Source organism: Anser anser (genome assembly GCF_964211835.1).
Source record: "Anser anser genome assembly, chromosome: 5".
Classification (NCBI taxonomy): domain Eukaryota; kingdom Metazoa; phylum Chordata; class Aves; order Anseriformes; family Anatidae; genus Anser; species Anser anser.
In genome coordinates this window covers 19,928,390-19,946,140 of record NC_139725.1, presented here as the reverse complement: position 1 = coordinate 19,946,140, position 17,751 = coordinate 19,928,390, and the positions used below count along the sequence as shown (strand labels likewise).

The following is a 17,751-nucleotide window of genomic DNA, read 5'->3' as shown; positions in this document are numbered from 1 at the left end:
TTGCTTAGAATATCCTTTTCAAGCTCCTCCTCTCCATACTGATCAGTTCCATCCCCAAATTTCTGACACAGCTAATCCCCTGCTGAAGCTGGGGCTTCTGTCTGCAGTGATGCTTTGGTATTTGCCTTCTTCCAGTCAACCTTTTTGTCCATCATCGCTTGCCCCACGTGCTCACTTGCTTTATATCTACTGAGAGGAGAAGTGCGTTGCAGAGGAGGTGGCTGCTAGATGTGAGTGCTGGAGGGGTGCACCAGGTGACAGCTGCCTGACCTGGCAGCTTGGGTGCCGTGCTGGGTAAAACATCCTTCTTAATTCTATGGCTTAGAAATAAGGATATGATTTCAGAGGTTCAGTGTGTTTCCCCACATCAGCTGATCTTTGAAAATCATGTTCCCAGTCTGAAGCAATGCAAGGTAAAACGGGTTAGCTTAAATGACTGAATAAATTGTAGAGTTTAATATATGAATGATAGTACTGTATAAATTACTTTGTTTTACCCACAGCTCCACTAATTCAACTTACTCTGTCACCTAGCATCAGTTCTTTGTTTGCCAGTGGTGGGGAGGGGGAGAGGTGGAAGAGCATGACAGGCAGCTTTATCAGTCACCAATTGCCTCTGGAGTGAACGCTGTCACAGTGAGAAGCTGGAAGCAGCTGCTGCAGCAAGCATCGTGCTGCAGTGAATCAGTGAACTGAACACAGCTGATCACAGTGAACCCCAGTGTTATGAATTACACAGGAAGATCCCTTCACTCAGCCACAGCTGCTGAGGCACTGCTTGTTCTTATTCAGCACAACTGGAAGCTCCAGCTCTTGCCTCCACCTGCACAGAGGGTCCCAGTGAGTTTGCAGAGAGAAACCAGGGTTTCCTTTAAGTAGCTTAGCTCTGGAGCCAGGAAGTCTGGGGAGGAGCTGCAGATCCTCCTGTTCTGGTATGTGGAGGCAGATGGAACTGATTGCTCAAGCACCTTTGGCCTGGAATGATCTGAAAACATCACAAATAACATGTTTTCTCTCTAAGCCAGTACTGAATTGGTGTTTCAGTGCAGTGAAAAATAGGCCTGACAGGGTTCTGTCTTCGGGGGCATGATATTCTTCTGTCAACCAATCCTGCAGGTGACAAGACATTTTCAAATTGCTGCCAGAACTGTTTTGTATTGTTGCTCACCAGGCTGAGTAGCTTATGCACTTCATACCCAATCTAACTGTACGTTAGTGGTGATGTATTAGAATATAGGAATTATACCCAACATGAAGTATTTTTTTAATAATTATTTTTAACTTTTTACTTTCTTCATTCTTGGTAGTTGTCCTAATATTTCTAAGCAAAAATAATGGCTGTGCATAGTTCTAGTGGAGGAATTCCAGATATCTGGACACAAGATAATATGTAAGTGGATTTCACTGAAAATTTCTGCAGGAATATGTGTGTGTATAAATATACATGCAGACTTAAAAACATAATTTCTCTTATATCATCTTGAGCAGGGGTGAGACCAGATGACCTCCAGAGGTCTCTTCCCACCTCAACCATCCTGTGCTTCTTCTTAGGAAATTAATTCAGTGTTGTAAAACAGACAGCTCTCTGGTAGTTTGTATTATGTCCAATTAGATGCAAGAATTAATATAAAACATTATTCTGGAGCGCATGTGTTGAAAGCATAGTTCTGCTGCCACCTTTTTGTCCGTGCTGGCTTGCTAGTTTGCTTTCATGTTATCTTTCAGGAAATCTGGCAGCCCCAGATCTTCACACCTCTTAGCCATTTGAATGATTGGATCTGGATCTGAATCCCTTTGAATGGATTAAGGACAGTATTATCCAACAGTCATTTGAGGATGGTTTTGTGTATTTTTATAGGCTCAGTTCCAGAAATTAATCTGATCAATCTATAATACAGGAAACTCTAAATTAGTTGGATATGTGGTAGTAAAAGGCATGCTGATCTTCACTGGGTTCTGTTCTTGGAGATGGAGGGCACTAAGAAAAAGCAATGTGTGTTTGTTATTAAGCAGTGCTGTGGAACAGCTCCTGAATAGTGCAGGAACGCAGTGAGGCTGTGCCCTGGCAAGACATCAGTTATTCCCAGTGTTTGGCTTGGTCTTGGTCTGTCATTGCTGAGGTACAGGATAAAACACCTGAAGTCTAAGGGCCTTGGGAAAAAATGTCAGCTGGCAGTCAGTGAATAGTTGTTGAAATTAAATAAGGCAGCTGAAACACTGGATTGGGATGCAAAATTTATGGGGTGTGAGCCAAAAATAGGGTCCTTTTAGGGGATGCTAACTTGCAGATAGTTTGTTTTTCTCTAACCATTGGTTAAAAGAGTAATTTAGGAGTATTAGCTCTCCTAAACCAAGTGTATTTCTTCCTCTTTCACTGTTTATCATTATAGACCGAATACAGCTATTGTACAGAACATCTCTAAAGTTTGCTTCATTTGGTGTAGTGAAGAAAACAGGAGGCATCAGACTGATGATATTGTAATGCTGCAAAAGTATGGCTTTGTGTACAATATGTCAACCTTATACCATGCATTGTTTAATTGCAATGTACAAGGCCTAGAACATATTAAGAATCTCTAGCTATCAGCCAGAAGAAAACTTTGAGTTTCAGACTGAGTGGCAAATGTCTTTAGCCTGAAATCTGCAGTTATACTGTCTTCTCTAAAGTAGTAGAAAAAAACCTTTTAAACCAAAAATTCCAAACCAGTGAGAGGCAATGAAGTATTTTATGCACCATGGCCATTTTTTAGCCAACCGATTTTATTTGATACATACATATAAACTATTTTCATTAGTGTTATTTTTATTACCAAAAATACTTTAAAATACTGTTTTATACAGAGACAAACCAACACATTTCCCATTATTTTTAACCTATACTAGAAGATTGATACAACCTTCTCTTTAGTAGGATTATTCATGAATTGTTGCATGGCTTAACACCTATTTTTAGAAATAGAATAATTATTTAAAAATACCGTGATTCAAGTCCTGAGTTGTTCAACATGGATGGATTGAGAGAAAAAAAGTTTACAAAATAGTTTTTGTATGTGAAAGTGTCATAACTAACTATTCTGCATGTAGAAATTTGTATAGGTTTTGAATTAGATGCAGTACTGTCTCTGTAAATTCCCTCTATGCACCCTGTTCACTGTCACAAATGACCAGATCTTTGATCTACCATTAGGCTGAGATTCATTATTTTCCTTCTCTTTCTTTCAGCCTCCTGGTGTGGTCAGGTTGCATATGGTGCTGTGTTTGTTGCTGTCCATTGGAATGCAACAAAAGCTCCTAAGGCAAAGGACTCTATTTTAAGCAAAAAGAAAAGAGCAAGAATACGTACGTAGTGACCATAGCTTTTTCTGGTTACAGATCTTTACCTTGAATCCTTTTCCTAAAAAGAAGTAATGATGCCACCTACTGGCCGAGGACAGACCACTTCTGGGATCAGGTACTTGGTAATGAAGCTTGTGTGTTCTGGTGAGTTACAAGTCTCTTTTTCCAATATCTGAGTCATTGATCTTTGTCACAAATACTCCACTGAGGCAATTACTTCTGTGTGCAGTCAATGGGTTATGAAGAATTGTATCAGTAAACCAGGGCCTTGCAAAGGAGTAAAACAAAACATTAATATTTAATATGATCTTTGTTGTCACGTAATTGTTGAAACCGGTGTTAATACATTTTTTCTTTGGAAAAGTGTAGTAATAGAATCAATCTACACCCTTGCTACCCCTGTGCCTCAGTCAGGTCGTCTTTTTCATCACCACTTGAATGACAAACTGAGTTTTCTATGTCTCCTGACTTAAATCAGAGGTCTCAGCAGAGGAGCCATCATTTTTGAACCAAAGCCAACAGATCCTTCAGTCCCTGCTGCTCTTTCTTTTAGTACTTGTTTTTTTAACGAATGTTGTAACATACTCTTCAGGAAGCTGTGAGTATGCTGCTTCTTTGCAAGGAGCTGGGGGGCTGGAACAAGATAGTGGTACAGAAGCAGTTGTCATGTTCTTCTTTGCTATTGAAATATGTGCTGTTTATATATGCCTGACCAGTGGAATTATCTGGAAGGATACAGAAAAAACATCTCTATCTCTCTGACACTTTAAAGTTAGATGCTGGACCTGGCAAGTTAATCCTGAGGGTTTCTCTTAATATACCTTAGAAGAACAGTTCACGTTCCTCTTCTCAGTTTGAGGGAAATTTTTCTTGAGACTGACTTCACCCTAGTTTGAAGAGACAGATTTTGAATCCGTTCTCTTAGGCCCTTTGCAGAATGACTCTTGCTTTGACTCATTTCTTCTTCATAAGCTTGGATCCATTTTGTAGTCCTATTCGTCTTGTTTCCTCAAATATTAACTGCTATCTCAGTATAACTCATGGAACTGCACAAAAAAGTGAAAAACCTGTGTGTGCACCAGAGTACTATGTCACCTGATGAACATCTGAAATTCTGGTCATCTGTACTAACAGATGATCAGCTGAAACTAGAAAATGTTACAAGGAAAATGTATAAGATGAAGGATTCACTAAACAGCCCTTTCTCCTTATTTGAAGTAGTTTTTACTATAGTCCCATTTGACTTCTGTGCTTGCTGCCTTCTGAACACCACGTAAATGATGCTGTTCTTCCTCTTTTCAGAAAACTGCTGATCACAAGGAGACAGATGAAGGAAGTTTCCCATTTTGACCTTGCTGAGTTTATGTAGGTCCCAGGATGCTGTTTGTGGAATGATCAGGCCTTTTGAAGGCTATGGAAATGATTTTTCATGAGTAACCACATGGGGGCACTGAAGAGCGTGACATTACACAATTCTCTCTGAAAAAGAGCATGATTTCTGATGATGTTGATCATCTGTACCAGCTGCAGGATGAAGTGAGGTGCTTTGGTTGGAAATGGAATGTTAAAAATTTCTCCTCTGGGAGAAATCCTCCTCCTGTCACTGGCCACCACTGAAGAGAGTCTGGCTCCATCCTCCATATGTCCACCTCCATCAGGTGTCAATATACATTGATAAACCCTCTCTCAGAGCCGCCTTTTCTCCAGGCTGAATAGTCCCAGCAATCTTGGTCCCTCTGGTAGGAGCGCTCCAGTCCTTTAATCATCTTAGGAGCCATTCTCAGACTCTGTCTGTGATGTCCATGCCTGTCCTGTCCTGAGCAGCCCAGAACTGGACATAGTACTCCCGGTGTGGCCTCACCAGCGCTGAGCAGCAGAGAGGGATCACCTCCCTCAGCTTGCTGGCAATAGAAGAGAATAGAATAGTTCAGCTGGGAGGGACCTTCCAAGGTCATCTAGCCTGACCACTTCCAGGCTAATCAAAAGTTAAAGTATAGTAAAGAGGGCATTATCCAAATGCCTCTTGAACGCTGACAGGCGAGGGGCTTCAACCACCTCTCTAGAAAGCCTGTTCCAGTATTTCACCACGCTCATGGTAAAGAAGTTCTTCCTAATGTTCAGTCTGAACTTCCCCCAGTGCAGCTTTGTGCTGTTCCCTTGTGTTCACTGGTTATTAGGGAGAAGAGGTTGCCTCTTACACTTCTTTTCTCCAAGCTAGATAACTCAAGTGTCCTCACCTCTCCTCAAAGGACATGCCTTCCAGCCCTATTACTAGCTGCTCTCCTCTGGATACTTTCAGGGACCTTTTTACTTTGTGGAAACCAGAACTGCACACAATCTTCAAGGTGGGGTTGCACCAATGCTAAATGTAGCGGGAGAATCACCTCTTGACTGGCTGTTTATGCTGGGTTTAATGCACCCTAAAATGCCAAGAATACCATTAACCTTAGTGGCAAGGGCACAGTGCTGACTCTTGTTGAACTTGGTGTCCACCAGGACCCCCAGGTCCTGTCCTGCCAGGCAGCTTTGCAGCTGGGCACCCCCCAGCACGTCCTGGTGCCTGGGGTTGTTTGTCCCCAAGTGCAGGGCTCTGCACTTCTCCTTGCTGAACTTTGTGAGGTTCCTATCAGTTTCATGGAGAGGCTTGTGAAGCAGGACGACTATTTGATTTTTCCCTTATGGGTGCTGCTGACAGGACTGCTGCTGAGCAAATACAGCATCCCTGTTCAGCACAGGGAAAGGGTCCCTCAGAGATTTACAGGGGAGTTCAAGGTCCTTCCCAGCTTTGGGCCCAGGAACCTCAACTTGGGCCGAGACTGTCTCAGAGCCTGGGGGCAACTCTGAGCCACGCAAGCTCTTCAGAGCCTTCCCCTTGTCCCCAGGCTGCAGCCAGCCCCAGGGCCTGCTCCTGTTCCTCTGCCACATCTCCTGGCGGAGGTCAGGGCCCGGCAGCTCCCTGGCCAGAAGAGGGAGGCCAGGCTGGGCCTGGGGGATGGCGCGAGGCGCCCCAGGGCACCCCGCTTGTACCAGAGCCCTGCTCTCCGCCCATGCGATCAGGGCGCCCTTCTGCGGCAAAGACGCGGAACTGCAACCCTCTTTTAGGCTTCTTGCACACCCCAGGCATCCCCATTGCCACATAAACCTGCGTTTATTTGGGAAGGTGTCCCCCGAGTCCTAAAGGCCTTTGTAGGAGACACAGGCTAAACACAGCTCCCTGGAAGGGTTGAGAGCTGCCAGATGCCCCGCAGAGAGGGGAGGAAAGAAGGGGTTAAGGAAGAGAGGGAGGGACAGGCCCCAGTTAGCAGATGTCCAGGGCTGAAAGTAGGTCACCTATTTCTGCCTGGGAAGGGATTTGAAAGTCGATGCTCCATCAATGTGCAAACAAAGCCAAGTAGTAAGGCAAGGAATAAAACTGAACGTTGGAAGCTTGTCAGAAATCCCCTGAGTACACAGGGCTGCTCTAATGCACCAGACAGCTATTAATTAAGGCTATCTAATAAAAAATGTACTTTACCTGCATGTGCATATATACAGTCACATACGAGGGAAAGGCTAATAATAATAATAACAAATAGTGAAATTAAAAAAAACATATATATCCTTGAAACCTATAAACCCCAGAAAAGCAGAATTTCTCTCATTGCACACGTACAAGGCTTGGACAGATGTGGGCTTAATTCCAGTTTTCTCTCAGTAACCTTGGGCACAGTATTTAGCCCTAGGTTCTCAAGGCTAAGTACTAGCCCCTGTTTGATGCCTTTGTCACGGTGGCCAGGGAAGCCAGAAATTGGCAAAAAATTCTGAGGTTGTGATCCTTGCTGTGTGCCCATGTCTCTTTCCTGATATAAAAGAGGCTAAATAGTATTGCCCAAGCATGTCATGGGGTATCTGCAAGACATTCCCTATCTCAGAGGTTGGAACTCTATAAATTGTTAATTGTGATCACTTACACTTTTTAGGAACTTTATCCTGGCAGTTCTCATATCTGCGTACATGGGGACAGCAGGTTAGGGAAGGTAGGAAATGCAGGGGGAGCACAGCAAGCTAATTCACAGAAAGTGGATTTCTCTGGCCAGGTCAGTATAGGGTCACTTTGTAACTATTTACAGTGTTTAATTAATTCAGGAAAAAAAAGTAAATTCGAGAACAAATTCTGACTGACATAAAAACAGCTTCTCTAACCAGTTCAGCTTCAGTGTGCCTAGGTCTCCAGCACATACTAATTGCTCCTGACATGCCATTATCATAAAAATATTGGACTTGCTGCAACACAAAAGATCTTTCAGGTTAAAAAAAAAAAAAAAAACAACGACATTACTTTGTACAATTTTTTCAGCAAACAAAATATTTCTTCAACTTCTCTTCTGTAGTTTTTATCAGTAGCTGAGGCATCAGTGAGAAACTTCTGAAAGAGTTTAGATGCTGCAGAAGACACGTGGGTGGTTTTCTGTTTGTTTGGGAGGGGTATACCACAGAACAGTTATCAAGCACTCTTTAGAGCTCTCTAGGGCAGGATCTTCCAAGGCCAATTTCAAAACCTTTTTCCAGTGGTGTCCTCCTATTTATTTCATATCAACAGCATGACTCTGGGGAAAGAATCTATCAGATGGAGTCTTCTAGCACAGCAGATTAAATCAGCTAGCTAAAACCTAGATTAGGGAGGTGAGGAAATGTTTTACATTTGCTACAAGCCAAATCCTTAGTGAGATTGTTTGAATTTGGAAATATTTGCTCATGAAAATCTCATCTGGGGTGGAAGACTGCCCTTCATGTTTTGGTTTCTATCTTAGTCCATCCCCTGGTTAGCTTGAGGTCTCTTTGCCCTCGATATGGCATCCTTGGTGTACCCCTGACTCTTTTTCCTAATTTAAAAAGGGTTAAATAGGACTGCCCAAGTGGGTCATGAAGTCTCTGCAAGGTATTTCCAATCTCAGAGGTTGGAACTTCATGAACAATTAGTTGCAATCACATTTTAGGAACCTAATTGCTTTCACTGCCATTCCTCATGTTTGCATATACGCACCATACTATGGGGACAGCAGGTTAGGACAGATGGGAAAAGAGGGGAGCTGGGATACAGAAAACATCTTTATTTTCCTAGAAGAAGCACCATGAAGGTAATTTCTCCGCCTTGTTTTTCCTCTGTGCTCATTTAATCAACTTAGCTACTAAAAGATGGACTTGAGTTGATCATAGTGGTCTTTTCTGGCCTTCGAACAAAGAAATGTCTTCTTTCCTCTGTTCATTTCTGTCTGAAACAAGGCAGTGAAATACAGGGACAAATTCTGGTTTTAATGTTGCAGTATGTAAACACCGTACAAGTTTTCGTTGTGGTCATTTTGGGGATGACACCCTTTTCTATGGTGGAATTGAAAGGGAAGAAAGAGAAGGGAGAGGGAAGGTTTGCAGCAAAAATAAATTGCAACTGGTGCTTATGACATACACTTGATTAGATGATTATTCCCTGGGCTTACAAGTTTGTCTGTGTTACCTAGCCTATTTCAATCATTTTTTTCAGTCCTATGCTGCAATTTCACAGAGATATGAAATCAGTAGTTACTGGGCAGCTGTATCTTAGCTGGTTGGAAAGTGACACAATATATACACTTGGCATGCTTGGAAAGCACGTTTCTTTTCCCGGGAAAAGTACCATGAAGGTAATTTCTCTACCTTGTTTTTCCCCTGTGCTTGTTTAATCAGCTTAGCTATTAAAAGATAACAAGGGTTTAGGACTATCATTAGCCTAGAGTGGTCATGTGGTTGTACTGGTAATTAGCACTGCTGTTGAACTCGGTGTTGTTTAATAGGTAACTACAAAAGCAGTACCCACTGTACATCTATACAAGCAAGAAAAAATGAAGGCCCTCTCTTCTTGAATTAATATTCGATTATTTGTTTAGCTGAATTTTTATTCCTTTTTGTCTCCTCTGTGATATTAGTATGTATACCCAAAGCATTTAACTGCTTGAAATGGGATTAAGACACTAAAGTCTAAAATTGCAATCCTGCAATCCTCCTGCTCAGATGCTGTGTAAGCTTTAAGGTGTCAAAAATCCCTGGGAGGGCTCTGAGAGGGCCAGATACCTCACATCTGAATCACAACACAGAAACTCCGTTTTGCTTGTCTGAGTCCCCAGGAGTTCAGCTTGGTCAGTATCCTGAGTCCTAGGCATGCTTCCAGGGCAGTGGACTCTTCTCAACTCCCAGCCCTTGGCTACATTTGCTTTTGAAGCACAGCCAGAGGGAGAAGAAATGAAGATGGGTGCTCCTCATATACAACAGCCCAGGGTTTAGCTCACTCTGTGAGGTTGTGGGGCAACATGCTCCCATTCCCTTCTTTGCCCATGGGAATTTCAACCTGCACCTCTCAAGTGTCCCCATAATAACCACCAGGGAACAAGCTCTCCTGAGGTGGAGAGCCCCAGGTTCTGCCAGCTGTCAGGGCAGTCGGTTCTGAGCAAGAAGAGCACTGCTGTAGTCCAGTCACCAAAGGCAATTCCTCTGTGTCTGCTCTGGCGGCTGCAAATATATTTTGTTGGAGATTACTTAATGGATATTTAATTAAATTACGTTCACTTTTTTTCATAGTGTGACTTGGGTCTTAGCTTCAAATGCCAGAGACATTAATAGATTGCTACAAAGAGCTGAAGAACAGAGAAAACTATAATCTAAGGAGGTGAGGGACTGAGAGGGGGGCGACATGCAGATATGCTAGGAAGTACTTTATGTGACTTCTGTGTTATATCTAGCCCAAGAAATGAATTCACAAGACTTCTAGAAAAACAAAACAAACAAACAAACCCCCCTACATCTGGTTAATCAGCATCACAATCACAATAGTAATACTTTGAAGGGAAGTTACCATAGAAAGAACTAGGATGCAAGCAGCAAAGAAACACTGCAGTGGGACTCTGAATAGGATTTTGATGTAAAGTAATGCAAGGATCCAAGTATAAGAAAATTCATGCAAGTAGTGGCATCATGCAATTGCATCTGCAAAGTCCTGACTTTGTTCAGCAGAGAAGTGATTTGGAGCATACTGACAGTACAAGGGTCTGTGTTAACTGGAAAGAAAAAAAATCTTTGTTGACAAAGGTGCTGCCAGGACACTTGCCTAACTGATGAGCTACTTTGTGATCCACAGCAAGGAAGGCCAAACTTCTGTGTCTCTAGTTTTACTTCACTGCTTAATTATTTCTCACAGAAGGGAATGTCTCTTTTAACTGATTTGTATGATACATATAACAGCTAACCTTTTGGCTCTATCGCCATATTATAAATACACACTGCATGTGGTTTGTTTCCAAGAGCCTTCCAAACTTAAAAAGAAGCAAGAACCTATGAACTATGCAAGTAGCTGAAGATAGTTCTGCAATATTTTTGACAGGTGTCAGACAAGAAGTTGCAACAAATACAGATGAAATCCTGTAATAATTTAATACCAGACTGCATTCTGCTTTCCATACACTATATCCCATGCATTATCTGTTGCGCTGCAAATCTTCTTTATTGTCACATATTACATTACAGGAGTTATCAAAAGGGAAGCTAGAAATGTTGGCAGCTCCACAGAAGGGTAGACAGGGATTTTGTCATCTATAGAGGGTAACATTTCTTAGGAGGACTCTAACCAGAGCCTTCATTTTATCACTCTTCTCCAAGACAGTCTGCATGTGCTGCTTGCAGCCCAGCAGTGGGAGAGAATCAAGCTACTTCATGTTTGTCTCTTTGATATACCAGAAGTGTTCATTCTCCGTGGAAATCTGAATTTCTGTAGAAATTCATCCCAGCACTGTGGTTCAGGTACCTTGTCAAAAACAGCAAGCAATGGAGCAAAAGAACAGACAATGACAATAGACAAGAATCAGCAGATTGGAACTCTCCCTGGCAGCAACAAAAGATGACAACATCCCTCTGCTATTCCTCCGTATCAGTAGGTTAATCCAGAAGGAGACGGCAAGATAAATATCACTAAGACTATCAAGAAGCAGAATATAAAAGCTCAAGCTTTACACTGTACACTGCAGATCCTGAAAGGGAAGTGCCAGGCTCGTCTTGTTGAGATAATGGGTTTTTATGACTGTAGATTGCAGGAAGATGCACATCCTCGGTGGACTTCATTTATGGGCCATTTTGGTCAGACTGTCAAAGGGAAGTTGTCATTTGAGAAATTATGGGCCATGCTGTGTTCTGTTTCCCTAGGCTAGTCTGGTGTCTCATTCAGTCTGGCTTCACTCAATGCAAATGCATCCATGTCCACGTCAATGGACGTGTGTCCCTCAAAGATAGTTTGTAAGTATATTGACCAATTTCAACTCAATTAAAAAGGGCTGAAATCTCACAACTATAGTTGTGCATATCATCTGGAGCTTGATGTGGAGGGACAAAACTGAGCCTGTTTGCCAGCGATGATATGGTGGGCTGGTTTGCAGGTCTTTCTGGGTTCAGCACAGCACATGCTGTCTCTTGTCAAAAGTGGGTGTGGGGGTAAGTGTTACAGGAGATAGGGAGCTGAAATTACTGTGGGAGGGGAGAATATAGGGGACAGAGTACATGTTGCTTGGAGGCTATACTTAGTTATTTCTGCTGCTTACAGTATAACCTGTTTTATTACCAGGACCTAATTTGGTGTCTGGTGTTAATAATTAATGTAACCAGGTCTTCCCCTGTTACCCTTGATTTCTAATTAACAGTGTTGTAAGTATTGTCAATTGGAAATAAAGTGTTGGCCTTTTATTTGGACAAAACCAACAAGTCATTACTCAAAGGAAACCGCCCTGATGCTTCCATGGGTTTGGTGGTAGCACCAGGGAACAATGTTCAAGATCATCAGGCTTCCTTTTCTGTGCCCTTTTTACCACACAGTAAGGTACAAGGAGCCTCCAACAGACTTTGTGAAATTGCCTTGTTCTGCACAAATAGCTTTTAACCATGTACATCACTGTTTTCTTGATGATTCTTGTGGGTCCCTTCCAAGTCAGGATATTCTGTGATTCTGTGATCCTCTGAGAAGATGGGAGAACCATCCTTCAGAGAGAGCTGGGGTTAGTTAGCCAGGACTGCTCCACCATGGGGCTTCTCCACTCCTTTGGCCACCCAGCAGTCCACATGTTGTGCCCACACTCTGGGGCCAGCAGATCACCAAAGCTAACAAATTCTCTTTGCTTTTTGCTCCTAGGTGATGAGCCATATTTTTTCACACCAGCTCCCAGGTGAGTGCTGGGGAGGTGGGAAAAAATATGTGAGGAGGAGGGAGGATGATCGGTACTGATCTAACCCTCCCATGGTGACCGGAGGAGGCTGACTAAAGGCCCAGGTGAAAATTGAATGGGTTGGTGCCAGAGCTTCCCTCCATACCTGTGCTCTTTCCATCAGGACCACAGGGATGGTATGAAGGTCCCATCCTGGTCCCCACCAGTTTTTTCTTAGAAATGCTGATAGGATCAGTGTTAGAAATGAGATTAGAAGACTGAATTTGAACATTTTGTTTCAACTAAATGGATTAACTTTTGGGTTTGGTACAGCCAAGCATCCACGTTCCCCCTCAGCAGCATAACCATGAAGTCATTGTTCAGAAATGTTTCTTCCCTCTTCTTAAAGCTCCTTAGTCTTCACAATTTTAATACGCTGTTGGGCTAAACATTAAGTCATTAAAATTCTTTAAAGATTTTTCTTTCTTCTCTTGAACTGTGAGGAGGATAAAGGGTTTTGTAAGGGTTATGGTGTTATGGCTAAATTAGAGGTGTTTGTGTCTCAGCTGACCTTTCCCTACAATTGTTACTTTATTGATGAATTAACACAGCTGCAGGACTTCTTTGGTGCAAGGCACCCAATCATGCAACTCTTTCTAGGTCTGTTTCCTAAGTATAACTTGTCAGGACCCAGAAGAGTTAATTACAACCAAATTCAGACTGGTTTAGACTACAGCTTCATTGTATGCCTGGTTTGCTTCAGGCCAGATGCTGCCAGTGGGGAGGTTCAGCTCCAGACCTCTGCACAGGTGCTAGCCCTGCCTTGCAGGTGCTGGTGCTTCCCTGTTCCTCTGGGGGAAACCAGTCTGCAAGCTGGAAATGAAAAGCTCTTTGTAGGGTCCCTCAGCTAGGTTGCTAGATTCCCGGAGAATACAAAGGGAAGAAAATGTGCTGATAAAGACAGGACCATGGTGCTCCTGGCATATGCCAGGCACAGCTTGACATTATAGATACGTAGCAACAGCAGGAGCTAGTGTCAAATTGTGGTGAAAGGGTACAGCCCTGCTCTCCTCTTCTGGTGTCACATCTAGCAATCAGAGAGCCACAGGGTGAGCTGGTTTGGCAGGTTACCCTGCTGCTTGGGAAGACGAGCTTGTTTTCCAAGGAGTGGCAGAGCTGCTGAATCACAGCGGCAGGCAGCAAACGTGGCACCTGTGCAGTAGGGCCTGCCAGCCCCCGGCAGCTTCAGGATGTGGTAAGAGCTATGGTTGAGGGGTTAATGGTACACGGTGATGATGAAATGTGCTCGGCTTCAGCTGATGGGGTGATGGTTACTGAACAGGCTGTTCATTGTTGAATTTGCATTCTACTGTATGTTGAGGAAGTGGCCAAGTTGTATGATTAGAGGGATCCAACAGAAGCCTCTGAAAGTGCCCCAGGCAGCTACCATCACAAAGTTAAGATACTGACATTTACAATATCGGGAACTACCCATTCAGTAAAACACTACAAAGCTTCAGGTCACAGACCATGACTATAAGTTATGAGTTTCCCTGACAGCAGTCAGTTGTAGTATTTACAAAGTAATGTGAAAGCAAAGTAAATACAAAGCAACTTTCTAGTAGCTGCTACTGCTAATGTCCCAAACCTTTCCAGAATGGAGATGGCAGTGATAAAGCCCTTGAAAATTAGGTGTGTGTCAATGTAAACATCATCCTGCCCCTTCTGAGCTCTCATCCATCCCTTACATTCAGGGCGCGTTTGTTCAGAATATAGGATGTGTCAACAACAGCAGAGTTTAACACCACTTTATTGCAAAGTCAAAATTTATACTTAGGAGAGCTATACTGCATAGTAGCAATTTACAAATGTTTTATACTCAAACAGTTAATCCCCTCTCTGGATAATACCTCTGGTGCTTGCTAAAGGTTTTGACCTCACCATCCTTTTAACAATCTAGTTGCTCATCCTAAGGATGCCATTTAACATTGTGCTCTCATTTATCCATTATTTATACCTGTAAACCATTCCTGACTATTATCTCCCTGCTCATTTTCCTGTGCAGAGTCTTTCCCACAGACTTTCATCAACAACTGAGAATACAACAAGCACTGCCTCACTTTATATGGTGAAATCTCTATTTGCTGTATTCTGTACAAGTACTCCCTGCTAGAATAAAAAATTCTCATAGAATCACAGAATCATTTAAGTTGGAAGAGACTTCCAAGATCACCTAGTCCAACCTATGACCTAACACTAATGTGACACAGACAAACAAACAAATGAAATAGATACAGTGAAAGAAGAGAGAAAGGACACAGTTAAAACGTGGAACAGTCTATAGAGCCTTCTGGGCTGAGCATCAGCTGAAATAATGAATGAAGAAACAATGTCCCATTTCACCCACTTCACATTGATTGTCTTGAGAATGCACTTTATTTATTTATTTATTTAACTAAAGAAAATATGCTTGCATGAAAAAGAAAACAAAACAAGGGTCTATGCCCAGAGGCCTAACTGCACAGTTCTATGGCTGAGCAAATGCATTTCATGCTGCTGTGTTTTGACCATATGTTTGTGACACATTAAGATCACATGCATCTGTAATTACTGCAGCTGTACTGACTTACTCAGGCAGAATAAGATGATCGTGTGCCTGACCCAGCTGTCACCAATCTTTCTAATAGAAGCAAACCACCAACCCCACAGCTTGGATAGGGCTTCTGTTCACAGAGGTTTTGTGAAATAATGATGTACCACTATATGCTGAAGTTTAAAATGAGCAAGGGTGGCTCCTAGCAGTGTAAAGCATGTTGTGACTCAATCCTTGGGAGAACCAGCAAAGCCTACAGAAAGCACAGGAAACTGTTGCCAAAAGTTGGTGAGCTGGTAGGAAAGATGTAGGAACAAGAAGAAAGCTGACGCTGCGTCCAGCCTTTTATGCAACTAGAATTATGAAACTAAGTACCTGAGCAGCTGGCAAAAGTTTCTGCTGCATGAGTGTCTGTCTGAAGTGCAAAGGTCAGGGCATGTTAGCCTGTTTGCAGCTATTATATATATGCTATTATATACAAATCTGGTGGCTACCTTTTCTTTGGAAGCAAGCATCTTCACCTATCTTTCACACATTCATTATAAACCACAGCTCTCTGCCTCCATTCAGAGAAAGCACGTGCTACCTTCATAATCCCTAGGAAAGGCAAAAGCTAGCATGATGGGGAATTGGCTTGGGTGAGCCTGGATCCTGCCATACCCTCTTCAGCTACTTGCTCACACCTTTGATAAAGACCCGCTAGCACCATGCTGTTACAGTGCTGCGGTGTAATAGCAGAGCAGACTTCCACGAGCCTCTGTGGGAGATAGATCCGGCTGCCCTGGCACACAGAGGCAGGAGAATGGGGGTGCTTTATGTGTCTGTGATGTCGTTTGAAAAGGAAAACAGCAGACTTTCCTGGCTCTGCTACTGTGCTGGGAAGAGATGTCAAGAAGATGGGAGATGCAGCTGGGACTTGCAGCTGGGTTGCCCATTTGCTCTAGGACGTAACCCTCTCTGCACAGTGCACCTTCATTTACAGCTAGGCAGACATCTTATATACGCACTGTGAGCATAAACACCATTGTGAACCCTAAACCAACACAAAACAAGAAAAAACAACAACAAAAACCCCACAAGCTGTGAAGGACAGAACTGCCACTCTGGTATCTGCTGGCGAGCCTGATGGCTCAGGCTCAGCAGAGCCCCTTTCACCTTCATTCCCAGGACACCTGAGGTCAAACCAGAGAAGGGGGACCAAAAAGAGTCGTGGGTAGTGACCAGGCCGCTACTGCTGCCAAAAAATACACTACTTGCATTGCGATTTCAGCAACTGGTGCCGTCCCCAGGTCTTTTTGCCCTGAGAAGTGTCACCACAGGCAAAGTGCCCAAGGTGCCCAGGAGGGGCGTCATGCCAGGGCCTTTTGGAAAACTGGAGGGCTGCCCTGGGGGGTGAGGGGGCAGCAGTGCTCACCAGCAGCCTGGGCAGAGGCAGTTTGAGAGGCTTTGTGAGGGAAGGCAGCAGGCATCCTGGCTGTGTTTGTGCCTCAGAGAAAGCATTTGTTTTTTGTTTTTTTTCTGGTAAAAAGTTTGTCAGTTCGTCAGGGCACGAAACCGTTGTTTTTGTCTCAGTTGTGGCAAGAAAACTGAGGTACACCTGCTTGTTTGGTTATTTGTTGTTCCAGGCTTCCCAGCCGAGGTCCCTTGTCTGCTCACAGTACCCCAAGCTGGGTTTTGAAGCTGCTGCCTCAGGCCAGGTCCGGGCGGTGAAACACAGCTTCTAGTCTCGGGCCCAGCCCCCTGATCCCCCTTTTTCGCCGCTTTTTACACTTTGATTTATTCCGAGGCGCTTCGGTACAACACGCCTCTAAATCTCGGGTGAAATTCACCAAGTTCGGGACAAGAAAAACGAACTTCTGGAGAATGCGGGCATCGATCCCGCTACCTCTCGCATGCTAAGCGAGCGCTCTACCATTTGAGCTAATTCCCCAGCCCTGCTGCCGCCTCCTCCCCGCCTCCCCACAGGTTCTCGCCCCACCCCCTGTGCGCGCGCCGTGCGCTTGTTGTCAGGCAGTTTGGCGCCCGTGCGGCGCCCGGGGGGGGCGTGGCTCCGTGCGCCGACCAATGGCGAGCCGCGGGGGGCAAGGCCGAAGGGAGAGCGCCACCACAGGCACCCGCCCCTCCCGCGGTGGCCTCCTGCCGGGTCCGGGCAGCTCAGCTCCGGATTGGACGGGAAGGGCTTTCTATTTTTTTTAAAAAAAGAGGCATCCGTTCTTCCGATTGGGCGGGAGGAACGCCTGTCATTGTGACGTCACCGTGTTGCTAAGTGGGGAAGGTGGGAATCGAGACGCACCCGCCCCGTGTGCTGACTGGCCGACAACAACCCGAGAGCCCGCCCCCGCGCCCCTGCCCACCCCGTCACAACGCCGTGAGCGAGCGACTGACACCCGCGAATCCCCCAATGAGCGACCGAGCCTCGCTCGGGGCCCAATAGCAACAGCGCGTGGCGCGGCGGGGGGCGGTGCCGGGGCGGGATGATTGGCAGGCGGGGCGGAGGGAGCGGAGGGCTGGCAGGAGCTGCTATGCCCGCCATCTTGGAGCGGCGGTGATGGTGGCGAGCGGAGCCCTGCCCGCCTGAGCGGAGCCAGCCGGGGCCGTGAGGCGGAGGGACGCGCTTCGCCGAGGTACGGC

The 17,751-nt window shown here is 44.5% G+C and overlaps 1 protein-coding gene across 14 annotated transcripts in view; it reads left to right on the top strand.

Moving 5' to 3' along the window:
- Positions 1 to 17,585: 17,585 nt before the first annotated feature.
- The window catches only part of PPP6R3 (protein phosphatase 6 regulatory subunit 3), a 59,020-nt gene continuing 58,854 nt past the window's right edge, over positions 17,586 to 17,751 (top strand). For 12 of the 14 annotated variants that reach the window (XM_083839553.1, XM_083839560.1, XM_083839552.1 and 9 more), the window contains exon 1: positions 17,587 to 17,744. The gene's annotated coding sequence lies outside the window, so the exon portion shown is untranslated. Of the gene's footprint in view, positions 17,745 to 17,751 lie in introns of all 14 variants that reach the window. The other 2 variants (XM_083839555.1, XM_083839562.1) reach the window with 1 other exon arrangement.